The sequence below is a fragment of the Monodelphis domestica genome, chromosome 1 (genome assembly GCF_027887165.1).
Source record: "Monodelphis domestica isolate mMonDom1 chromosome 1, mMonDom1.pri, whole genome shotgun sequence".
In the NCBI taxonomy this organism is placed as follows: Eukaryota; Metazoa; Chordata; class Mammalia; order Didelphimorphia; family Didelphidae; genus Monodelphis; species Monodelphis domestica.
Genome location: NC_077227.1, coordinates 566,990,989 through 567,018,042, shown reverse-complemented (window position 1 = coordinate 567,018,042; position 27,054 = coordinate 566,990,989). Strand labels below are relative to the sequence as shown.

At 35.9% G+C, this 27,054-nt stretch overlaps 1 pseudogene; it reads right to left on the bottom strand.

Moving 5' to 3' along the window:
* LOC107650842 (N-acyl-phosphatidylethanolamine-hydrolyzing phospholipase D-like) lies at positions 1-25,764 on the bottom strand (annotated as a pseudogene).
* Positions 25,765-27,054: the final 1,290 nt, after the last annotated feature.

The window sequence follows — 27,054 nt, the reverse complement described above, 5'->3', positions numbered from 1 at the left end:
ACAGGGTGGAGTAGTTTTGAAATTCACAAGTGTAAAACAGGCTACACAGGTACCACACAGACACAAGTCTCAAAGGATGGTGTTTTAATTGCACAAATAGAATTGGAAAGAGCAGAACATTAACCAGTAATTTAAGAACTCCAGAAGAATATCCTCAAGAATATCCAGGAAGATCTTTGTTGCTCATTCATCTACAGGCTTACAGCACCTATATCCTATGTAATTCCTCTGACAACGGCCTTCCCGATATTGCTTTGGGCAGGTTTTTTTGCAAGGACAGTGTTTGTCGTTTACCTTTCCAGTCCCTGTGCAGAGAGAAAAATTGGAAGGTTTGTCTTTGTTACCTTGAAATATAGTTCAGCCATTCTAAATTAGCTCCATAAAACTGTGCTTGCTGACACAGGTAACTTATTCTAGAGCAGTGATGGCGAACCTATGAATGAGTGCCAAAGATGGCACACAGAGGGCTCTCTTCAGGCATGTAGCTGCCCTCTCTTCCTACCCCTCCCCTGTTGGTTACTAGAAAGGCAGAGGAACTCAGGTAGAGGTGCTCCCCTCCCCCTCTCCACTGTGTCTGATGACAGTTTTTCACATTCCCCACCCCTCTGCACAGAAGCCCAATGGGAGCACATAGCAGGTAAGATGGGCAACTCATCCTGTGACAGAGCTGGAGGGGAATAGAGCACTGCGGACACTCCCTTCCCCCCTCCATGCGCCTGCGGACATTCCTCACTTCACCACCCTTCTGCCCAGTAGCCCAATGGGAGTACTTTCTCCCTCCCCTGTGTGGGGTAAGGAGGAAAGTGGGGTGTGCCCAGAACTTGGGGGAGGGGCATGGCATGTGGTCTGGGGGGACAGGAATGACATTGGGTGTGGGGATGGAGTGGGGCCTGGTACGCCATCTCTAAAAGGTGGCCATCACTGTTCTAGAGCATGGCACACAGGAGCACTGGAGGATTTAAATGCACCTAAGATGTTAAATAGCTGCGTGATTTTGTTTCGAATCACTTAACCTTGGGGAACTTCAAGCTCCTCATCATCAAAATAAGTGGTTTGACCTAGATGACACTTAACACCCAGTCTGCATCAAAATCTGTCATCTATGATGAATAAATGTTTGTGGACTGATAATCCCAATAGCCTAGTCGCAATGTTACTGAAAGGCCCAGAGAGGAGCACTGACGACTCACACCTCAAACTTAATATTTTACAGGGCCCTTATCTCCCAGCATCCCTTCAATGAGCCCAGAAAAAATCCTGCCTCCCCAACCTGACCCCCATTCACTCTTATTCTTCCATAATTCTCTCTGGGAAATACAGAAAATGTCAGGCAGGCTTCTCTGAAGGACAACTTCAGAGTTAGAATATCAAAGTCTTATCAAATTCTTTGTTCTTCAGAGCATTAGGACAAGTTCCCCTGTTGCAATAGGATCCTTGTGGCAGACTCCTAGCTATAGGACTTAGAAGGCTCTCAGGAAGGAGTAGTCCCTCACTGCCCAAATTCTCCTAGCTTGCCTTGGCATGATGCCCTCTTACCTGAACTGAGATCTGTTTCTTCCACTGTACTCTCATCTGTGTCCTGGGCAGCCAAGAAGAGAAGGACAAAGAGAAGACAGAGGGACCTCATAGTGGCAACTTGGCTGATACCTCAGTGTCACTGAGCCAACAACAGGTATCCAAGTTCAAACTGGTGATGGAGAGTCGACATCTGTATTTATACAGGTCTGTTTAGGGCAGGGCAGCAGTTCAGGTGTTTATGTGTGGCGATGGCTGAGGCCTCTTCCCTTGATGTTCCTTTGATCTTTTGGTCCCCTTTGACCCTCTTACTCTAGCTGGACTCAATTCAGAATGAACTTGTAAAAAATCACTCATTCCCCATCTGCCTGACTCCTTATCTCCATAGAGAGTCACACTTATTTGACAAAAATTTATTAGCCGAGACACACACACACACAAAACCAACAAAAAGTCTTCAAGCCAAAAAGAAAATAGTTTTTTTTTTAAAGTGAAATAACTGATTTATTATCATTTACCCTTTACACTTTTCAAAATTTGAAAATTTTCTTCATTGAACAGGCATATAGCAAGCCTTCGCAAGTGTCAAAGGTAAAAGACAAATATTAGAATGGAAAATAAATGCTAAAAGATTTAGAGATATTCTGGTTATTTGTTGAAGGTGATTCATTATGAACTTAAGAATAGAATTCTCCACATTTTAATGACTAAAAGGACAATATTATTAAGTCTAAAAAGTGAGAACAATTAAAATACAGTAACAAAATTTTCACAAGGAAGTCTGAATTAAATAAATTTTTATAGGGAATAATTATTAGACTGTTCTAAAGTGCTTGGAGATCTTTTAAAAGGTGGTATTACAAATAAAAACATACTCAGGCAACTTATGGAAGAGATATTCAAGTGAAATGTGCTTTTAAATGGTAGTCAGGCTTCATTTGTAATCTTTAAACTTTTAGTTCAGTATATAATATCAGGAAAGTGGCTAATGAGATGGTGCCTTCCATTCGGCATCAAGAGCTAAGGTAGGGTCTCAACACTTCCATTGTAAAATTACCTTACTTTTATTCCCATTTTCCTATACAATTTTACTTTGTATTAAATGCATTCCTACTTGTACACTTTTGTCTCTAGAAAATTTATTACAAGATATGTTGATAACTTTGTGTTACTGATGTCAAAATATTTTACAATTCTCTTTGCATCTTTGTAGGCAAAAATAAAATACAATTTCCTACAGCAATATGGGCTGTTACTGTTGAAATATACAATGAGTGTGGTCACCCTGAATTTTTCATTTCCTGATATGGATGCTAAAAATTCAGCAAGGTACATTTTTGGAAGCATTGGTCTATGTGCCATTGCTTAGACAGCAAAATACCTTAAATAATCATTTTCTCTTGTAAGTTTTCAAAGTATTTTTAATATTACTTTAATATTTATTCCTCACAGTATGCCTGGAAGGCAAGGAAAAAGTTTTATCCACATATTAGAGGACAGTGAGGCATAGGTGACTTATTTGAAGTCACCCCCAAAAAATCAAATTAAATCAGTGGTAGGGCTAGAATTCAGGCATTTGATGCTCTGCAGCCAGGTCATAGTGCTTCTATACATACATGCATATTTGTCAGCCTATTGACTAACTGGCTTCTCCCTGAAGTACAGAACATTTGCATAAAATATACTGTTTTAGAAATGTTACATGCAGAAATTTTATTTAGGTAAGACTATAGCAGAAGATATTATATGTATATATTATAGTAATTGCTTATAATGAAAAAAAGTCTATTTGCAAGTTATTTGATCTAACAAGATAATTATTGTTATTTTTTAAATCCTTACCTTTCAATACTGTGTGTTGGTTCCAAGGCAGAAGTGGTAAGGGGTAGGCAATGGGGGTTAAGTGACTTGCCCAGGGTCACACAGTTAGGAAGTATCTAAGGCCACATTTGAACCCAAGACTTCATTTCATTAAACTGGCTCTAAATCCACTGAGCCATGTCACTGTTCCCCAAACATTACGAAGTTTTTGTTTTTTTAGTTAACCTTTTTGATATTTTTTAGGATTTACTACAAAGATCAATGAAAAGGAGAATTTAGACAAGTGGTATTTTTTTTTACAGACAGATTGCTTCATGGACAGGATCAAATATAAATGAAAGATAGTCTTTTAATATATTTTATCAAGACATAAATATAAATTATGTAAAAACATCAATTTCCATGTAGTCAGTCATATATTTGTGCTTAATGAAAGACCTGATTTTTAGAAGCAACAGACTTTTCACTGATAATGCTTTCTCATTTCCCTCCCTTTACTTCATTCTGTACCTCCTCCCTCCTAATTCAACTAGAGCATATTATATCCATATTTAAAAAACAAAACTCCTTCAAAAAGTAGAGCGAGCAAGACCCAAATCTCTACTTATGTGTGCTGTAAAAAGCATAGTTAGAGATATATGTTGATTTAATAACAAAAGTACTGCTGCGGTTAGGGGGATTATATTTACTGATCAGGGTTCTTAAAATGTATCTGTACAGGCAATTTTGATTCACCTTATATATAAAAAAAGGATAAAAAAAAAAGGAACTGAAGCAAAGGAATAAATCTTTTAAAGCTTCTGGAAATAGAACCAAATCTATACATGACTTCTTTAAATTGGTATTTTTTAAAAGCTTCCATTGAAATGTTATTTAAATGCCATCCATTATTCAATATAATTATTTTAATCACTCTGTAATACTTTAAAGTATAAATTAACTAATCTGTGCAAATTATTACAAGGTAATATGCAAAGCAGGAGAGATCTATTTCTAAATTTAAAAGAAAATTATCTTTTATGAATTTCTTAATTTTATATTTTATTTTGCTATTTTAAATCCAGCATGAGGTCTTTTTCAAAAGTCCTCCGATATGTAGATATATTTATTCCCATACCTTATCATCCATATTTATTCAAGGTTTTCCTCATCAGTCTTTATGTCTTTTGATTCTCCATGCTTCAAGATGAAAAAATCTTCATTGTTGATTCCATACCTCTCTAGAGATTCTTTTAATTTCATAGGAGGATCCAAGGAATACTCATTTGCTAAGGCAGGTCCCCAGTGAATAGCTACAGACTTCTTGGCTTGAGCATTAGTGTGAATCCTTACAGCCTCTTCAGAGTCTACATTTCAAAAACCACCTTGGTTCATAAACACCAATGGGAATAGCCGCAAGATCAAAAGATCCAAATGATTTTCCTATCTCTTCAAAAGTGGTACAATAATCAGTGTCTCCTGCAAAAAAAGATCTACCCTTTGATCCAGCCATAGCACTGCTGGGTCTGTACCCCAAAGAGATAATGGACAAAAAGACTTGTACAAGAATATTCATAGCTGCGCTCTTTGTGGTGGCCAAAAACTGGAAAACGAGGGGATGCCCTTCAATTGGGGAATGGCTGAACAAATTGTGGTATATGTTGGTGATGGAATACTATTGTGCTAAAAGGAATAATAAAGTGGAGGAATTCCATGGAGACTGGAACAACCTCCAGGAAGTGATGCAGAGCGAGAGGAGCAGAACCAGGAGAACATTGTACACAGAGACTAATACACTGTGGTGTAATCGAATGTAATGGACTTCTCCATTAGTGGCAGTGTAATGTCCCTGAACAATCTGCAGGGATCTAGGAGGAAAAAAAAAACTATGCATAAGCAAAGGATAAACTATGGGAGTGGAAACACCGAGGAAAAGCAACTGCCTGACTACAGCGGTTGAGGGGACATGACAGAGGAGAGACTCTAAACGAAACTCTAATGCAAATATGGACAACATAGAAATGGGTTCGAATCAAGAACACATGTGACATCCAGTGGAATCACGCGTCGGCTATGGGGGGAGGGGGGAGGAAAAGAAAATGATCTTTGTCTTTAATGAATAATGCTTGGAAATGATCAAATAAAATATTATTAAAAAAAAAAAAGATCTATTCCAAGGCCCTAAGACAGACCAGCTGCCCCACAAAAATTTATTGTCATCTATCAGAGTCCTTTTACACCAGTGTTGGGAAGGTGTAAAGACAAAGGTAACATCATCATGTCAAGGAATACAGTTCTCTTCCCACCAGTCCAGCTCAATCACATTCTCACAGCCACAATTCTGCATCCACTCTAAGAGACCCATAGATACCATCTCAGTTCACAGTCAAAGTGCTCGTTTAAACTAAGTACAATATTATAGTCCAAGTGGTCATAGTGGGTATAACTGATTAGAACTGCATCTATTTTGGGAAGCTGATTTACTTTATATGGTGGATGGCAAAAGCATTTTAGACCAATGAACTGTGTCAATGAAGCCCACATACTGAAAATAAGGTCAGTGAGAAATATGACTTCATCCATTTCCACCAAAACTGATGCATGTCCAAGTCATGTGACTCATAAACCACCTTTCTTCATTCCAACTTGTTCAGGTTTGTCAACAAAATAGGGCCTAAGCACTTGAAGTTCTTTGTCCAGTTCCTCTTTACAATGTGGAATTTTGCTGTTATCTTTTTCCATTATTATCTATTTCAGAACACTTGGAAGAGATGGATGTTTCCATGTTGGCCAAGGGTTGATCTATCTTCCATCCTTTCCTTTCTGTGACTTAGTTACAGTTTCCTCTAACCTATAATCTAGTCTGAAGCTTTTTCTGAATGATTTCTCAGCATCATTTCTGCTACATCTAGTTGATTCCTTACATGTTCCCACTTCTTCAGAGAGGCAGCTATTTACTTGTCTAAAATTCTGGCTTTATTTTGCTTTTCTTCTATATCGTTTGTTGAAGATCCTGGAGTCTTGGGGAATCAAGAACCACCCTGGGAAAGAGGGGAAACCCGAGGCATGGAGCAGAGAGCTCCCCTTCCCTCTCAGGCTCAGGATGCAGAGTGAAAGGAGTAGAACCAGGAGAACAATGTACACAGAGACTGATACTCTGTGATGCAATAGAATGTAATGGGCTTCTCCATTAGTGGCAATGCAGTGATCCTGAACAACCTGAAGGGATGTATGAGAAAGAACACTATCCACATTCAGAGGAAAAACTGTGGGAATAAAAACACCAAAGAAAAAAACAACTACTTGATTGCATGGGTCCAGGGGGATATGATTGGGGATGTAGACTCTGAATGAACATCCTAGTGCAAATACCAACAATATGGAAATGGATTCTAATCAAAGACACATGTAATACCCAGTGGAATTGTTCATTGGCTACAGGAGGGGAGGGGAGGAGAGGGAAGAGAGGAATAGAAAATGATTTCTATAACCAGGGAATAATGTTTGAAATTGACCAATTTTTTTTTAAATGAAGTTAGTTTATTGTGAGGAAAATCTGAGACCAAATCTAATAAATTTCTTTGTCTTTCCTTTTCTAGTGAATAAAGACACTTTCCAAGGGTTGTGGAATGAGAGCATCAGAAAAATTAAGAGTTGTTTTTGGACAGCTAGTTGGCTCAGTGGATTGAGAACCAGGTCTATAGATTAGAGGTCCTGGATTCATCTATGGCCTCAGATAGTTCCTTGCTGTGTGACTCTAGACAAGTCACTTTACCCCCATTTCCTAGCCTGAACACTCATCTTTTTTGGAACCAATACACAGTATCAAATCTCAAGATGGTTTAAAAAAATCGAGAGTTGGAAGGAACTTCCCTCTGTAGTCATTTGATTCAATCTACACACGAAAAGATCCCCATGAATAGAATACAGGACAAATAGCATCCATTCTCTTTTTTGAAGACCTCCTGTGAGGAGGAAGAATCCACTGACTCTTAAGAAAGTCTATGCTGTATTTCAGTATACATCCAGGAGCTATGTGAAAAAGTAGACAGAGCCCTTTGTTTGGAGTCAGAAAGACTCATCTTCTTGAATTAAAATACTGACTCGAACACTTAAAAGCTACGTGACCCTGGGAAGTTATTCAATTCATTGTGCCTCATTTTTCTCATCTGTGAAATGAGGTGGAGAATGAAATGGCAAACCATTCCAGTATCTTTACCAAAAAACCTCATATAGGGTCAAAAGCGTCAGATAAGACTGAACAACGACATTCCATATTTGGTCAATTCTAATTGTTAGGAATTTTTTTGTTTTCCAGATAAAAAGTCTAAATTTCATGGATCAGAAAAACTGCTTTTTGTTCCTGGTCCTGCCCACTATGGCCAAACAGATAATGTCTAATTCCTCCTTCATGTGATAACCTTTCCAATATGGAAGACAAGTAACAGCTTCTCCATGTGTCATTTCAAACCAAAATATCCATTTACCTGATTGAATTCTCTTTTAAAATAGATCCAAATGCTATTCCTTTGGCCATGAAATACTTTGGATTTTGTCATTCCCAACTTCCTTATATGGAGCAGGGAAATGGTCAACCACTAATAGGATACAACTGAAATGCCTGAATAACAACAAAAACCTCCTTATTTATACATATATAAAAGCAGGGAAAAGCTTTTGATCTATGAGTAGAGCTACTAAAAATGTGGAAACCCCACCCCAAATCCTTTAAAGTGAACAGACATTTATTAAGTAACCACTATGTGAACTTTGTGCTCCTCTTTTGAGATTACAAAGATTAAACAAAGACCTTGCTTTTAAGAAGCTTACAGTACACAAAGAAATAAGCCATGGAAATATGATAGGAATAATTTCTGTCTCTTCTTTGCACTTATCTCGAGGTGCTAACAGACATGTGAAAAGGATAACATCATCTATTCCTGGTATGACAAGGAAAATCAAGAAAGGCTTAAGGGAAGAAGTGACTTATTTAAATTTGAAGGAAGGGAGAGACTTCAACAGACCTACCTAGATATTTTACATATTTGCATAATTATATTATATATATATATATATACATTCATGTGTAAATGTGTACATAAATACATATGGATCAATGAGCTCTCTACATTCTTCATCTGTCTGCATAGCATATTCAGAATAACAGACATTCTTTATCCACTTATTTTATCCTGTGCTGTCTCCCCTATAAAGATTTGATTTCCTTTATTGTGGAGTCTTGATTTACTATTTGCATTTCCAATATTTTGCACAGTGTTTTGTGCATCATAAGTGCTGTTTTTATTGTTTCATTCATTTTTATGAGGATGTTAGTTCAACTTTTTATTTTGACTTTGGATCTCATACAGAAGAATATGTAATTTCATGAAGCTTGAGACAATCAACACAAAGGCATGCATAAGCACAAATAGCTAGAGGACTTCACCATCTTGATGGAAAAACTCTATTGGAATTTAGTGTTTTGGTTTTTCACAGTGGTTATTAACATGATTAGGAAAAACATTTCTCTCTTCTTTTTGCCTCATTTGATAGTATTCATCAGAAAGTCATTTAATAAATAAAACAATAATCATTTAAAAACTTATTATATTCTAGACACTGCTTTGTACTACAGATTTAAAGACAAAATTAAAACAATCTCTGCCCTCCAGGACCTTACATCCTATTTTTTAGTTGTTATTTTCCTGAAACATTTTGCTTTATTTTTAATTCCAAATTAAAAAAATAAAACAATCAATTCAATTTGCAAAGAAAAGAAGCTTGTAAATAAACAAAATCATGAATCTCTTATATGTTTAGCTAACTTTTCTTCATATGTACATAATTAATCCTATATGAAACTTTCAACTGTTTCCTACTTTTCTGTGACTCCTGGATAGCTTGTTCTCTTCAATCACTCTGTCTAGCTATCTAATTTATCTGCAAATGCCCCAGGACTTTCCCTCCCTCCTTGCATCACAGAAGATATTGTCCCAGAGACCAGCAGGTGCATATAAATTAAATATTCCATTTTTTTCTTTTTCAGTTCACTTTCTGGAGGTAGTATTCACAATTATTCTTCTACATAAGCTACAATATTCTTCTCGACACCCCTTTGGGGTTGGGAAAAGGACATCACAAAGAGCAAAATTTGAAGTACAGGGATTAAATCAAGACTTTTTCCTTGGAATCCTGAGTGAGTAGGTGGGAGGTTGGGCCCCAGATAAAAGAAGGGGAGGTGGCCAGCCATACTTAGTTGGTGTTTTCTCTCTCTTTATAGGCCATTTATATCATTTAATAAATAATTATGAATTAAGATATGATCTTCAGAGAATTTTAATTATTATAATAGCTAAATGTTCTCACAACTGTACAACTGCCAGTAGACACCTGCTTTGGATAAGTTGATGTACTCTATTCTTCTTTCATGTGTTTCTTCTGACCAGTAACACTTTGAGAAACAATATAAGCATATTGAGGACTGGAATATGAGAAGCAAAGGATCAGAGATCCATTACCCTTAGTGTTGATATGAATTACATATATACTATATATACATATATATCATATATATATATAAGAAAGATATATCTATATCTTTGTTTCTTCAATCTTTACTTTTCAATGTCTTCCATTTTTATTATTTTTCATGCATAGTATATTTCCTCGATTTGTTACACCTATTTATTTAATTTATGTTTAAACCTTTACATTCTGTCTTAGAATCAATTGATTCTAAAGCAGAAGAGCAGTAAGGGCTAGACCATAGGGAATAAGTGATTTACCCAGGCTCACATAGCAAGGAAGTATCTGAGACCAAATTTGAACATAGGACCTCTCTATAGGCCTGTCTCCAAAACCAATGAGCAACTTAGCACCCCACCTCCAGTTTTGTTTCTCATTCACTTTTTGAAAAACTGACTTTATCCACTGATGTATTTCATGAAAGGAAACTGCTTAAAATATTGTATCATACCTTATAAATTTTAATAAGTATAATGTTTTAACAAAATTTGCCTGTGGCTTCTATTGGAAACGCCAAAACTATAAGGATAATTTTAGTGTTTTGACTTAAATTCTAAATAAGTGGTCGCCATGGGAAATTCCCAAATATGAAAATACCAAAGTCAGCTGAGGATTTATGGAGATTTTAATTAATAAAGAGAGAAGGAATTTAAGGGAAGGAGAGAGAGAGATAGAAAGAGAGAGAGAATTAATTTAAAGTGCTCTGGCTCAGGCTGAGCCAAGCAGTAGAAAAAGGCTGAGCCTAAGGAAGAGTGAGTCAGTCTTTATCACTCACCACAAGACCATCTCCAAGCTGGGTTCTTCCGCTCCAAACTGAAATTACTCTCCAAACTGAATTTAATTGTCCCTGAACTGTTCCTTTGCCTCCTTTTAAAGAGATTTTTCTCTTATGTCACCTACCCTAAATTTTCACATCTACCAATCACAGTAGATCCTTTTTTTCCAGGACTGCCCATTCTTAGTTTTCACCTTCTTTGGTTTTCACCTTCTCTGGTTAGATTAAATCTTCTGAGTACTTCACACCTCTTTGTTAAGCTTGCCTTTTGTAAGTTACTTGACCTTTTTAGGTACTAATTTAAGCTTTACAGGTACTTAACACCTTTTTGTATTAGATCTAAAAATAGACCTATCTTAAGGTTCTAGCTTTACTATAAGGTATGAGTTAGGGACTTTCATTGTTCAATCAGGAGTTTACAACTTTATCTTTCCCTAAGACACTGTCTGAGTATGGTGGAGTAATTTTAAAAGTTCCCAATACATTGCTGATCAAGTATCTCCATTGTTACAATAGGGGAATAGCTAGATCAGATCTTCTAAAACACAGTCTGAGTAATTTTAAGATTCACACTATGCCTCCCTACACGGCATGTGGTTTTCAGGGAAGACTAGGAGCTCTGGTTTTAGGGCTTCCTGAGTCCTTTTAAGAATGATTTTTCTTGTTTGTGTCGATCTCTACCCAGTTCTAATTTGTAGCTGCAAGAATCTATAACATTTGTAGTGATTGTACTCTAGTAAAACATCTCAACAAGCAGGTTAAACTAGGTTGAGGTTAGCTCACAGACCTCAAAACTGTTGGCAACTTAGGAAGATGTCTATCTGAGGTACACAAAGATTTCTCTTAGCAAAAGGGGAAAATGATAACAATTTGTTGAAATGGTCACAAAGGTAGCTCTGTGGAATACTAAGAACTTGATTCTGCATCAAAGAAGCCAAGGTCATCCACTACATTCAAAGCCATCACCAGTCATCTCGACTTTTTTTCTTGCTGCAATAATTTGATGTCTCTGAAAGAGAGAGGCTGTGAACCTTGTTTAACTCTGTCTCATTGCAATCTAATTTAGGTGTGAGTCAAAAGATATTCCCAGTGATATCATTTTGGTCCCCTTCGAGTATGAAAGACAAAAACCAAACAACCAAAATTACAAGGAAGTCCAGTATTTGTAGACTCAGTATTATTTAGGTTGCTTAAATTAGAGATCACTTGATTTCTTTGCTCTGATAATTGACATATACTGATTAAACTGAGTGAATTATTGTAACCAGTATCATACAGCTTTCTTTCATCTCTATCCCATTTTTTCCTTAAATTATCAGGTAGTAGAAAATTTTATTTTTTAATTGAACATCTTAAGTTCTCATTTTAAACTTTTTCCCCTTTTTGTCTGGAACCTAAAAATATTCTCATAATTCTAAATTACCATAGATTGATGGCAAGGACAACAAATACAATGAAAAATATGAAACTTGCCTATACTTATGTAACCTATTCTACTGAAGATGGCATAAGCTTTATAGTTATCTTCCTCATATCCCATCATTCAAGTACCTTCTGCCACTGTCTCCTCCTTCACCTCTATTCCATTTAATCAAATAGTCTTACTCTTTACCATGTTAACCCCTCTACCTATTGTAAAGATTGGATTTAGCTATCTCCTGATTGTAACAATGAAGGTTCTTAGCTCTTCCTTTATTTGGAAGATTGAATTGTAATCTATGATCTATTTTTAGATTTTAATCCCCAAAAGGTGATAACTCAGTAATTTAAGTAGATCTATCATTTTTCTTTCTATTTTTGATTTTTGCAATAAGCTAAGATATCCATTTGGTTAGCATAAAAATGCATACCCAAAAAGCTTTAGACTATGGAAACCTGCCATCTATTGATAAATATTATGGGACTATGACTTATGATTTTGTGTGATTTTAGGGATCAAAAAAGGAGTACAGATTTAATCTGAAAAATGCCAAAAGAGAACACAGGTCAAAAGGAAATCAATCCAGGTGATGGATTTCTATGCCAATATGAAATGACTTGAACCTAGTATGAGACTCGAGGTTGCATAGCTTGACATATAGTAAGATTCAGGACACCTTAAACAACACTCATTGTAAAGTACTTTCCATGAAAGTACCTAAAAATTGGCTAGTTTGGCTCCCCTATCCCTGAGATATGTCAAAAGATCAGCCTAAGGAATGACACTTTCCTTTTTACACAAAAATCTGGTCTTGTATTTTCTCTCTTATATTATGGCAACTTCCTATTGACCTGACATAATGAGTAAATACAGCATTACTGCAATTTTTTCCTCTAAATATTTGTAGGATAGAAATTTACTTTAATTGGACCCCAATAACAAGGACCTGTTATGAATTTATTCTTTTTTTTTAATTCAGACATTTTATATGCATTGTTTTTGATATTTTGATTCTGATTTTGACTTTTTATTCTCTCAAAAGCTTAATTTTTTCCTCTATTTTTCTTTTATGTTTTTGGTATTTTTCTCTTAATAATTGACTCATACACCAATAACTCAACCACTTTGAGTTGATCTGGGTGTTGATAAACACCCTCTTTGGGGGATTGTAATGCATTTTTATTTAAAAATCTAATATTTAAAATTTTGTTTAAGAAGAATTTCAGGAAAAGAAGTTTGCTAACTCCTTGAATCCAGAGAATGAACTCTTCAAAGAAAAATGCTTGCAGAACCCTACACTGCATCTAGAAGATTGAGAATGCACTTTGGGGTGCAATCAATTGAACAAAAGGGGACTGAACATTTATTGTAAATGTATACTTTTATGCCAAAGAGGATTGCCCCATAATTTGGCTTTTTGTCAACGTGCCTAGCAAAACATTAGTTTTGCTTTCTCTCTTTTCTATTTCTCTCTAACTTGTAATTTCCTCTTAGAAACTGAAATATTGTATATATCTGTAGTTAGAAGTCTTTTAGGACTACAAGATGATTATGTTAATCAATGGGGAGACTAGTCTCCCAATGATCATCAGGGGTGATGGTGAAGATTGGATTTAGCTATCGCTGGATTGTAACAATGAAGGTACTTAGCTCTTCCTTTATTGGGAAGATTGAATTGTAATCTATGTTCTATTTTTAGATTTTAACCTCCAGAAGGTGATAACTCAGTATTTTAAGTAGATCTACACATTTTAACTACAAAAAGGTGTTAAGTTACTACAAAAAGTGAACTAACCAAAAAAAAAGTGTTAAGTAACCCAACAAGATATAGTCTAACTAAAAAAGGTGTGAACCAAATAGTGGGCAGTCCTGGAGAAAAGTGTCTGCTGTGATTGGTAGACATGAAATTTAGGGGAAGTGACACAAGAGAAAAAGATCTTTAAGAAGAGTACCAGAGACCAGAAGAAGATATTTGATTTGAGGAGATCGAAGAGCTCTCTCACTCTGAAGAGTAACTGAAAGACAGACACTTGAGGAGTGACTGGAAGACAGACCCTAGACTTCTTTCCATTTATATGGTCGCCGTTGATGAGTGAAAGACTGACTTAGTAACCCTGCCTTTCTTGGAGGTGTAAAAAGGCCCACTTTCTTGAGACTCTTTTCCCTGATTAGGGCCTTAGTATTTCTACCTGGCTCAGAGGAAGTCAGAATTTCCTCTCTCTCTCTCTCTCATTCTTTAATATCTTCCCTCTATTGTAAATAAACTACCATAAATTCCATTTACTTTAGTAATTCATTTTGGGATTTAGAAATTAAATCCCTGGTGACCACCTATATCAATATTCAGAGTCCAACCACAATTAAATTTAACAATTTTCACCTGATTATATTCCACACTATTTCCTCCAATAGACTGTTCCCTTTGTTATCTCACTGCTATCACTTATTTTCAGTCTTTCCCTATCAAAGTGGAGAACTGTTTTGTTCCCTGCTGCCTATAAACTTGAATATATCGTCCCTTTCCTGAAAAAGTCCTTCACTTAGTCCTTTGTTCCTAACCAATAACCCTGTTCTTTGCAGCTAAATTAATCCAAAAAATCCATCTACATGAGGATCCTTTACTTTCTCTTCTTCCATTCCCTTAAAAGTTATCTTCTAATTTTCCCCAAAAATTTCTTGCTCCAAATATACAACTGATCTATTAGTTTTCAAATACAGTCGTCTTTTCTCAATCCTCATTCTCTTTGACATCTCATCAGCCTTTGACACTGTTAATAATTCTCTCTTCTTTGATATTCTCTATCTAAAGGTTTTAGATACCATTTTACTACTGATAAATTAGGTTTTTTAGATACCATTTACTATGAAATACTCCTTGTATTTTACCTCTCTGACTTTCTCCTTTGTTGTATTCTCTTCTAGATCACACTCTCTAACCATGTCCCCTGTGGTCAGCACTTAGACCCTCCGTTTTCTTTAATGTTGATTCTGATAACATTAAGTTGCTATTCTCAGTAGCTCATTTAATGAAAAATCTCATCCTCACCCTCCCACTGGAACATAGTGTTGCTTGTCATACTAGACAAGTCATACAGTAATTTTTTAATTGAAAATTTTTATTTTATTAATTTAGAATATTTTTTCATGGTTATATTATTCATGTTCTTTCCCTCCCCTTCCACCCCCCACCTTAGATGTGTCATTGAACAAGACCTATTTCCATATTATTGATAATTGCACTAGGGTGATCTTTTAGAGTCTACATTCCCAATCATATTCCTATTGACTCTTGTGATCAAGCAGTTGTTTTTCTTCTGTGTTTCTAATCCTACAGTTGTCCCTCTGAATGTGGATAGTGTTTTTCTCATAAATCCCTCAGAATTATCCTGGATCATTGCATTGATGCTAATAGAGAAGTCCATTACATTCGATTGTACAACAGTGTAACAATCTATGTGTATAATGTTCTCCTGGTTCTACTCCTCACTCTGCATGAATTCCTGAAGGTCATTCCATTTTACAAGGGATTCCTCCATTTCATTATTTCTTTGAGCACAGTATTATTCCATCACTAACAGATACCACAATATTTTTAGCAATTCCCCAATTGAAGGGCATCCCTTCATTTTCCAATTTTTTGCCACTACAAAGATTGTGCATTAATTTCTTTGGATATGAGACTCACATGTTGCTACCCTATATATATATATATATATATATATATATATATATATATATATATATATATATGCCACAATTTCCCATCTACTTTTCTTAGAGTAAGAGGAGTCTAATGGAAGTACATTATCAATTGACATTCCCAAATTTATTATAATATAATTGCCAATATGTGGAGAAATGAAGGGAAAGTATATTTCCTGCCATCTTATTTCAGCAGGTTTTCCTGATGATTTCTAAGTTACTTTCTTATCTTTACAATGACACAGAATCCAATCCAGACCAGCCTTGCTCACAGGATCCTTCTAGCCAACTTCTGAGCTTAGGTGGAAAGTCTTATGAAAGGGAAGTGAGGAGAGGATGAATGTCAAAATCTCTCACCTGGAACAGGAGTGATGATGCCTTACAAAAGTTACAGCCTCATAAAGTCATTCTGAGAAATCATCTATTGCCTTTACAAAAGTCTCTCCTTTCATGCTTTGAGCTTTATTGCTATGTTTGTGCAGAAAATCTTTGTTCCCAGTATTGTCTAGGATGACAACAGTTATAATCAGTGGGGAGTACAACTGGAAAAAGAATTGACTAAGAAATTTGTATTTATCTTGGACTCCAAGGAATCTATAATTTCTTGTTATGCCTCTATTAATGGGCTGATTAGTTTTTATCAAGAATAAGTCACAAGGAAAATGCTGTGTCCCTGTGACCCAGTCTATTGTTTTGTGTCCAGATTTGTCTTTTAGTGATTACTTGGTTCCTTCTTACCCTATCAGCCCCACTTGTCATTCCTTAAGGCAAGGATGTACTTTGTGAATTGTCAGAATAACAAGTCTAGTGTTATAAACTAAAGCCAGTTTAGTCTGATGGGATTTTTATTTTTTTAGTCTTCTGTGTCACATATAAGGTCATGATCTCTCCTGTGCCCTGATAGAGCTAATCATGTAGAAAAATTAAGATGGCAGATGAGGAAAAATGTGTGTGTGTATTCATGTGTGTTCATATACAAATATTTCTTCACTCATTTTCTGAATCCTGGTGACACCATTTGAGTTGTCTTGAAAAAGATAGTAAAGTAATTCACTATTTTATTTACACCTCATTTTATAGATATGGAAAATGAGGCAAGCAAGGTTAATTGGTTTGTCTACAGTCAAACAGCTATTAATTATTTGAGAACTCAGGAAGATAAGACTTTTTCATTTTAAGCCCAACGTTCTAACTACTAAGCTGCCCATATACAAACATACATATTTACATACATATATACTCTATGGAGAGAGGGGGGGGAGGGAGATAGGGAGACAGAGAGGGAGAGAGGGAGAGGGAGAGTGAGAGAGAGAGAGAGAGAGAGAGAGAGAGAGAGAGAGAGAGAGAGAGAGAGAAAGGAAGAGGGAGAGTGAGAGGGACAGATTATTGAAGAACTAATAATTTAAAAGCTAAAACTTTTAATTGATATTCAGTAATGTGAAAGGAACTCCCTGAGTCATGTTTCCAAAGCTTGGCTTCTGTTCAGCCAAAAATCAATACCATTATAAATGCATTCATCAAAAGTAAATAAACCCATTTATATAAAACAGAAATAAATAACACGTACAAATGAAATTTTATACTATATAATACCCAGAGTGAATGATCCTTCTCTTCAGGAGTGCTGTAATTCAGTTTAGACATGAGAAAGTTTCAGATGTCAACCAAGGGGAAATTTCCTAGCATTTCTAATATATATGCTAGGAGTCAGGACATCAGCAAAGGTTTATGAGCCATTACTTTACTTATCAAATTATTTCACCTTTCAAGAACCTGAAGAGAATTAGGAATCTCAAGACTCCTCTCTTGTTTCTGGAAACCAAATTCTGTCATTTATATTACTCTTTCCAGCTCTCATCAAGACCATTCATGACTCATAGAGTAGAGGAGCATTGAATAACAAATTTCTAAAAGTAAGTAAGGAATCCCATATAATTTGCACTTTGATCCAAGGTTACTCTGTAGTTTCACTATTTGGAATGATGACAGGGCCTCTCTTCTAACTAAAACAAGTATCATTTGTGCAACATCCTTTACTTCTAATTATACTGTAATACTTTCAATAATTATGTAGCTTTGGAAATTTTTTTATTCTTTCTATAATTCAGTTTCCATACCTGTGAAATTGCAAACTTTTATTAAGTAATCTCTAATGCCTTTCCTGGATAATATACTTTAGTCAGCAGATAAAACAATGTGGAATTTTTTCCTGAAGTAACATATTATTCTTGTGGGGGTGGTAATGAAGTAATACTGATAAGATGTCTTTTGAAGGGAAGGCTCTAGAAGAGATAATGGTGAAAGAGAAGTCAATTCCTTTCCTCTAGATAATTTTCCAGGGTGCCCCACAAACACTGCAGACAGAAGTCCCAAAAGGACCTGTTTCTCTGTCTCTTTGCCCAGCTCTTGTCTACCCTATTAAAATAGTAAACAAACAACCCAATATCTGGGAAGTTAGTTGTGGGGGCTTTACCCTTCCCAACTAAACAGAAGAAATGAGGTGCCATAGTACATGATGACCAAATATCAGCACATCTAAGAGACCAAAATACATCCAGAACACATGTCCTATCTTGCCAACTCCTATCTTTGACTCTGATCAGTCTCTTTAATAAAAATCTTAGTACTCAATCATTACATCTGGGGTCAAACTTACTTAGGTTTCATGTCTCAGAATGACAGTTTTCAGAACTTCTATAACTTTTATGCCCACAGATTTCTTTGCCAAGACTCCACCTTCTGAAAATATAAGCCTTGTTCTGTGTGTGTCTTTCTGGGAAGGTTAGTGCTGTCCAATGATAGAGGACTAGGCATTCTGCTTACCATAGCTCCTCTGATCTGGTTGACAGAATTTTCTGGATTTCTGGTAAGGAATAGGTATCATTATTGGTTATTAATTGTAATTAATATTATTATTTATTGCAATCACAAATACTATGTCTTCTATGATTTCTCTTTTGGCCTTCATAATTAGTCTGAAATATAGTTTCAGCTGCAATATGATGGCCAGAGAGGAAACTCTGGGTTCTAGTGCTTCTTCTGACTGAAACTTTTGGGTGACATTAGTCAAGTCAATTATCTCTTAGTGCCTCATGCACTTCTATAAGATCTTTAGTTGTAAAATAGAAATCTTTTATGTTTTTGCATGAGGCCCATAATAATTACTATAGCCAGAAGATTTTCCATTATGACTGATCTCATTTTCTTCATTTTTTTAGAATTTTAATCATTTTTAAAAGAAATGTGGGAAAATAATAATAATAATAATATCAAGTCTTGGTGAGCTCTAAAATTATAAAATATTTATCAATTAAAATCATCAATATGAATAATCAATGTAAAAACTTTATGTAAATATATATTTTTTATTTTTCTAACTTTTATATTTATTCCATTATATATTACATGTAGCTATTTAGTAGGATATTGAAAGACTGGCATGACTACTAATTGTATGTCTGATGCATGAAGAATAACTTAGCTAAGTTCAGAGATTCTCTTCATGAGTCTACTCATAATGGAAAGTTTGACCCCAGATGTAATGATTGAGTACTAAGATTTTTATTAAAGAGACTGATCAGAGTCAAAGATAGGAGTTGGCAAGATAGGACATGTGTTCTGGTCATAATGGAAAGGCCATAGAAATTGTTATACACATTACACAAAATCATAAATGATTTCTACTCTTATTGGCAGAGGGAATTTCTTATCAATGAAAGTGATGACTTTGACATACAAAAATATCAATATTTGACTACAAGAGGCACCCTGAATAATGATGGATGAAATAGGTGCATCAAAATATTTATTGAGTGAATTTGAATTGAAGGCCTCCATTACCTGATACATACTTTTAATACGTCAATTCATTAGATTTCAACCTATCAACTAAAACATTGATGCAAAACAAATATGGTCACTTTTTACTTCATTTATTACAGTGAATCTTAATGATGGATATAGTAAATTATATTGTCTGGATTTGGTATTTTACTTTGTCTTCCTTTATTCCTGCTTATCTAAACTATAATATATTTGCTTATTTTAGCTTCAGTTGCTCTTTTTTTGTGTGGTTATGTCTCTATATCCAATTATTTTAAATTTTGGTGCCTTTTATGAAGTAACTCCAAATAACTCCCTTGACTTCTCTCATATCCACATACTCCAGACATCTTCCTCTGGTGTTCTCCCTGGCCTAGCATCCTACAATTCCCAAGCTTGTTTTAGTGGCATTACCAGACAGAAAGAAGTCTGTGTTGCTCACATAGACAAATATCTAAGGAACAATATTGATGAAGAATTCTTCCTAATGTAATTTTTTCACTGAATATATATATATACATATATAATATTTATTTGTATATATAATGGCAGATAGCATTGTACAAAATAGTATATAAATATTATATAGTAAGTCAAGGAAAGGTAAATGCATCTGAATTGGATGATGGGTTTTAATTCTGGCTCTTCTATTAACTATGTGGCTTTCAGGCAAATCACTTAGTAGCTCTGATTCTCAGTTTCCTTATGAATGAAATGAAGGCCTCTTTTGGTTCTAAGTATATCACATATACACACATTATGTTCTGAACTTTGTTTGAATTTTGTTTTCCTTCTTTTATGCATTTAACTGACATATGGTGAATTTTTGCATAGGTACCAAGAATCAATGAGAAAATGGTATTTTTTCTTATTCTGATTCAGTTATCTATGGATATCTCTCATACATAGCTTATCTAACATTCTATTAATTTCCTTAACTTTATTATGCTTTTCATTTCCACCTGTATGCAGTCAAAGAGATTAATATAATCTTAGATAATTCATCATATGTTACGTGTTAGTTTAGTTAAATGCATAAAAGCAGAAATACTTAATTCATCAAATTCAAATCATAATACAATAAATCATGTTTAATAAGGGACCATAGAAACACAAATTAACAATTGAAGAATAAGTAATCTAATCTTAAAGAATGAGTCAGTTAAAGAACAAGACCATTTAAACTATATGGAATTTTATTAAAGGGAATGATTAAGACAAAACATATGCAAAAATATGGAATTCTAAAAATCAGTAATTAGAGGAAGATTTATATCTCTAAATACTTCCTTACAGTCACCATACAAAAAGACCAGGTCAATGAATTTAGTATTCAATAAACAAATTAGGAAAAATAAAAGAAAAATCTCCAAAAAATACCAAATATATGTCATCTTAAAAATACATGGGAAATTAATAAAATTTATGTCAAAATATTGAATTAATAAACAAAAATAGGATTTAATTTAATGAAACATCCACAAAATAGATCAACTATAAAGGGGCATATACAATTAATGAATATAAAATGAAAGCAGTTATTAAGAACTATTTTGCCTAAGCACATGTCAACAAATTTAACATTGCAGGTAAAATGGAAGACTAAATACAAAAATATAAGCTCACTAGAGCAAGAATTTAATATTAATATAAACCCATCTTAGAAAAATTGAACTGATCATAAATAAACTTTTTAAACAAAAACCCACCAGGACCAGATGGATTTACAAGTGAATTATAAGAAACATTTAAATTAACTAATTCCAATATTATATAAATTAGTGGAAAATGGGTAAAGAAGGAGTCCAAGAAAACTCCAGTATTGACACATAAACCAAAAAGAGCAAAAACAGAGAAAAAATTATAATTAATATGATTAATGAGCATGGATATAAAACTTTAAAATTCCCTGGGTCACCTTTATAATAAAATGTACTAGCAGAGCCAAAATTGAAGAGAGATTGATAACTAAACCAGGTAGGAAAAAGCAGAGAGGATAAAGTATAAAGTTTGTCAACATCAATGCAAGATTTTTCAACATATGTAGATATGTAAAATTTATTCTCTATCTCCAAGATGTATTTACTAAATTTTAGTTCAACATTATGAAAGTAATTCATGTGATTTTAGTATTTTTAATTTATTTTTATTTATTTAGAATATTTTTCCATTGTTACATGATTTATGATTTTTCCAACTCCTCCCTCTTCCCAGAGCTGACAAGCAATTCCACCAGGTTATACATGTATTATTGTTCAAAACCCATTTACATATTATTCCTTTTTGCAAGATAGTGATCTTTTAATGCCAATTCCCCAATCGTATATATACCCATATAAACAAGTGATAGATCATATGTTTTTCTTCTGCATTTCTGCCCCCACAGTTCTTTCCCTGAATGTGTATAGCATTGTTTCTCATAAGTCCCTCATAATTGTCCTGGATCATTGCATTGCTGCTAGTAGAAAAGTCTGTTCCTTCTAATTGTACCACAATGTATCAGTCTCTGTGTACAATGTTCTCCTGGTTCTGCTCCTTTCACTCTGCATCTTGAAGTTCATTTCAGTTCACATAGAAATCCTCCAGTTCATTCCTGAGAAAAGATCTACTATTTTCCTTTTCACCAGACTTTCAAAATATTTCTTTCTGAACAGATGAGATTTTTGATGGACTGTCTAGGAACCATGGTTTAGAAATTATAAATGAACTGCCTCTGAAAGAAGCTGGGTTAGCTAAAATATTCAACTTGGTCCTCTGTAAACCATTCCATTTGTCACCAGAGATGGAGGGAATTGAGTCCAATTAATTTTGACTCTACTCAGATTAAAAAAATTATGGGATATTTAATGTGGGTTACTATAGAATTTCACAGTTTATTGCAACAATTGCATATTAAATTTTAATTTCCAGTAATGTTCAATAATTTCCAAGGCCAATAAATTTTGGAAAACTCCAAGTTCCTGGGAATGTTCCTTTAGCCAGTTTCAGCAATTTAAGAGGTAATATTAAAAGAACCAAGATAAACTGGCCATTATCTAGCCTGTTCTGGTCTTTTTTGTATTTTGTCCTATCTTCTGTTAAGTTACCCTCCCTTCATGTCTCCTAAGGTTCTACGTAATCACTCACCATGAGGACTCTCTACTTGATGTATATGGTGCTTTTTTTGGTATTTCCCTACACTGTCAAAGGTAAGATTCTGAATGATTAACAAAAAGGTTTAGGATATTAGCCCCCTGCTAAGTTGTTTGTACCTACAGGAAACTGAACTTATTACTGGAACCAGCCAAAAGAATACCAAGGGAAAATCCACTTTCACTTATTCTAAGGTGTTTATTAGAATAGTATTCATTTAGGTGCATAAAAGGGGCATTTTTCGTCAGAAGGAAGACAAACTAGAAGGATAAGAGACTCTGTGACAATGGGAGGTCACTCTTTATTTATTTTTATTTTTTATTTTTTTCTTTTTTCCTCAGAGGGTGAAATTTCTTTCTGAGGAAGGTCACTCATAGTTGTCACAATATAAAGCAGGAAATTTCTCCTCCCCTAATCCTGAGAATATAGAACTGGCAAAAGAAAACAAACAAACAAACAAACCACACCTGGTAAAGTTTAGCTCCAGCATCAAAATAAAAACAAAGCATTTACTATAATTCCTTTGGTTAGGGTTCTTCCCTTTAGGGTCAGTGCTAAAATGTTCTCTTTCAATTCACAATAACAATATGATAAAGCCAGAAAAAAATAATCCCTGCTGAAATTGAGGAGGCTGTTTCATTTCTTTGTTATCTTTTGTGCAGGTGGTCCTGGAGATCCCATTACTGGTAAGGATTTTTCTTCCCATGTTTTTAATTTAAGATAAAAAATAAGTTCTGATTTTCTCAAAAATCTTGGTAAGTTAATTGCTTGGATGTTTCTTTGGTGTTGGTAAAGTATTTAAGGTTTCTTTTTTTGGTGTTGTTTTAGCACGCCTGTAATGGGAAAGGTGCCTCTCAGAGCCAGACCTCACTCAGCACTGCTGGGCTGAGCAGTTGGAGCAGGGTTTTCAGTTGGTGCTTCAGCCAGCTCTTTGGCATCTAGGAAAGAGCATTTGGAGGGAGAGGTCCGTGCTGGCAGTTGTATGGGCACCGGTAACCCTGGCGAGCTAATGGCTGCTGTGGGCCACCAGCCCACTGCTGCTTCTCCTTGTCTTCTGCCTCTCTGACAGAAAGGCCAGGACTTGGTCGAGGAGGGCCCCTTCTATATCCTGGGTGATAGTCAGATATTTCCGTGGGTTATTTTCTTGATGGCCATTTGATGTACAAAAACATCTTTAGTATCATTTCAGTTGATAAAACCATGTCCATTTCTGAAGTTGAACTATATGTCAGTTCCAAGGACTTTCGTAGCCTGAACTTTCTTTTTCTGGTCTTCCCTCTATCAACTAGAAAAAGCGCAGAACTATTAAATAGTCAAAATCACTCTTTAATCAAGGAAAAAGGGGTTAGCGCTACTAAGTTGCGACAACAGAGCTGCTCCCCAAGACTACACAGAGTCCGGATTGAACTCTGGTCACTGACCCCTGGGAGTGGCACTGACTCAGGATGGACTCCGAGGAACAAAAGAATTTGGGGAACCTATATACCATTTGGGGAGTCCAGGGACAGGGAAAGATGATTGACATCCCTATAGCTACAAGGAAATGGGAGTGTTCAAACTACACTGACAAGCTACAATCAAGTTTGGGAAAGGAATCATAGCTAGAGGCTAGGGTGTAAGAGAAGGAGCTACAAAGGATACTAAAGGACCCTTAGTAGCATTTGCTCAGTCTCTCCCAACTAGGATTGTCATTCCCCTGAGGGTTCCCCACTCAGTCTAGTTTACTAGCCTGGGATTCCCTTCAGGGTAGATTCCATGGGAACAGGGAACAAGTACAAGCTTCGGGGTCTCCAATCTACAAGCTAGTCCTGAAAATTGGGGTTCATCACTTCTCACTAGGTAACACGTTTGGGATTCCTAAATTCCATGTTGACACCTCCTTGCAAATGCTGCGGGTGGCAGGGGGGGGGGAAGGGACTGCCTCATGGACACTGGGGTTGTTCCCCTGGACCACGACAGAAGCTTTGGTGGGGATTAGGGTTGGGGGGTAGGCTGACCTGCTCACTGGGCTCTTGGGCACGGAGTCCTGGGCCACCGCTGCCAGTCCTGGGGTTGGGGAGTGGTTTCTGCCACTTTTCTCACGCCACATCCGAGCTCGTTCAGTGCTCTCTCCAAGGCCACCCTCAGCAGCTGGTTGGTGGTTAGTGGTGGTGGCCAGGCCAGCACTGTGGTTGTTGCTGTAGGAGCCAGTAGAGGCAGCCTGGGGCTTGTGGTGGGGACCAGTATCACATCAGGGGTGGATGCCGGGATGTTTCCACAGGCGCTTTTTAGCTGTCTAGAAGGTGCACATACTCAATCTTACACCATTCCTTATTTAAAAGAACTCTTAAAGAACATGAGAAATCAGGTCAGGGATGAGCAGGACATTTCTAATATGCTGTAAGCATCACACAAAGAATGGAAGCATCAGCTCCTAACTGGAAGGAAGCTAAGAGAACTTCTGGTAAAACAATCCTTTATTTCATAGATGGAAAAAATAAATGAGACCAGAAAGTTTATGTGCCTCTCCTGAGTTCATACTGGTAGTATCAGGTATGAGATTTGGATACAAGTTAGAAAGAATACATGCAAGAATACCTTCCTATTGTGTTTTATTTTGATAGAGAGACAGAGAGGGAGTTATCTAACTCTCTACCTACCCAAAGATAGCCTGATGGAGTAATTGAACCTCTTACTTTGGAACAAGAGGATCTGGGTTCAAATCTCGACTTGCCACATTATAGCTCTCTAATTACTTTATAATGAATCTCAGGATGATCTTAAATAAGTTAATGAAACTCTCTGGCCTCCAATGTCTTACTGCACTGTGCAATTCCCAAGTCTGTTATGAAGATGATGTATTTAGGCCAGAGCTAGAGAAATGTTAGATATGTTTCATGTACAAGCATTATAATAGGTTCAGTTGGGGTTCCAGTAAGTGTTGTGCTTCACTTATGTCAGGTAAGGACACAATAATCTCCACTGTATAATCTTAGTCCTCCTCTATATCTGTGGATTCCAGTACTCTTAGAAGACACTTGGTCTGTACCATTTGCTCTTGAAATACAATATTCTGGATCTGAGTATTTTGCATGCTGTCATGGCCAAGCATTTGGAAGAAGGAAAGGAGAATGATAGAATCCCAGTAGTCAACTCTTAATGGTTATACTGATCTCTATTTCACTTGTGATTAGCATATGCTTCCATGCAGTTTTCACCTCTCAGTTCATGATCCTCAAATATACCTATTATGTCCTAAATTCTCTGATGATCTCATTTTTCCTTCACTAATTTCCTATTAATGACATCTTGAATTGAGTGTTCAATAGATAAGGTGAATTCAATTTTTCCCAAACTGTATTCCTCTTTCTCTCCAAAGCCTTTTCTCTTTCAAATATTCTTCCTAATCTCAAGGCTACTTTCTTTGAATTCATGTAGTATCAATATTTATTCTAACTACTACCATATTCTCTGCCTCTGAGGATAACTAACAGGGGTAACTTTCAAGTACTGATGTGCTCTCATCTCCCAAACTCAATCAGTTGCCAACATCTCTTGAGTTCATCTTTGAAACATTTCTTCAGTGAATACCTGAAGATAGTGGAGAAGGTCAAGGGACCTCTATGATTTCTACCAAATTACCTTCCCAAAAGCCTCAAAACAAATTCTGGAGCTGCATAACCCACAAAAATACAAGGTGAAGTGTGTTTTCAGCTCAAAACAATTCAGAAGGGCAATACAAGGGATTTAGAGTAACCAGGTGGAAATGGAGCCCAGAGCACTAGGATAGGTCCTACCATGGCAACAGACTGTGAGTGAAACCAGTGAAGCAATGAAGGCTTCTGGAGCTTTCATCCACAGATGGTAAAGGGGTTCAGATAACTTCTCAGAAGAAGATGACAAGGGTCATTTTGCTGGTCTGGGTGCAAGATTCTTATCACATTGTCCATATGTAAAACCAGGTCACATTCCTGGGGTACAGTTGCACCCCAGCAGAGTATGAACATATACCAATCCTTGCAACCACAGGGATTAGTGTTCCTTGGTCACAGTTCTAGAGCAGAAAAGGGTGATTGGGGTAATTCTCAGAAACCAACACAGGGCAAGATAATATTAAACACACCTCTCCTTACATCATACCCCCTTGAAAGAACTGAAAGCAGAAAGATCCCCACAACTAGCTCTGCACAAAGAATCTGAAACTTGGAACAGTGCTTCTTTCACCACAGTTACAGAGCCCAACTTTAATCATTTTTATAAAGAAAAGAACAAGGCCAGAAAATATGCAAACAACAACAAAAAAGAAACTCAACATGGAAAATTATTTTGGTGACAGGGTAGACTCAAACTCAGAAGACAACAAGTTCATCTTGCTGGACCCAAT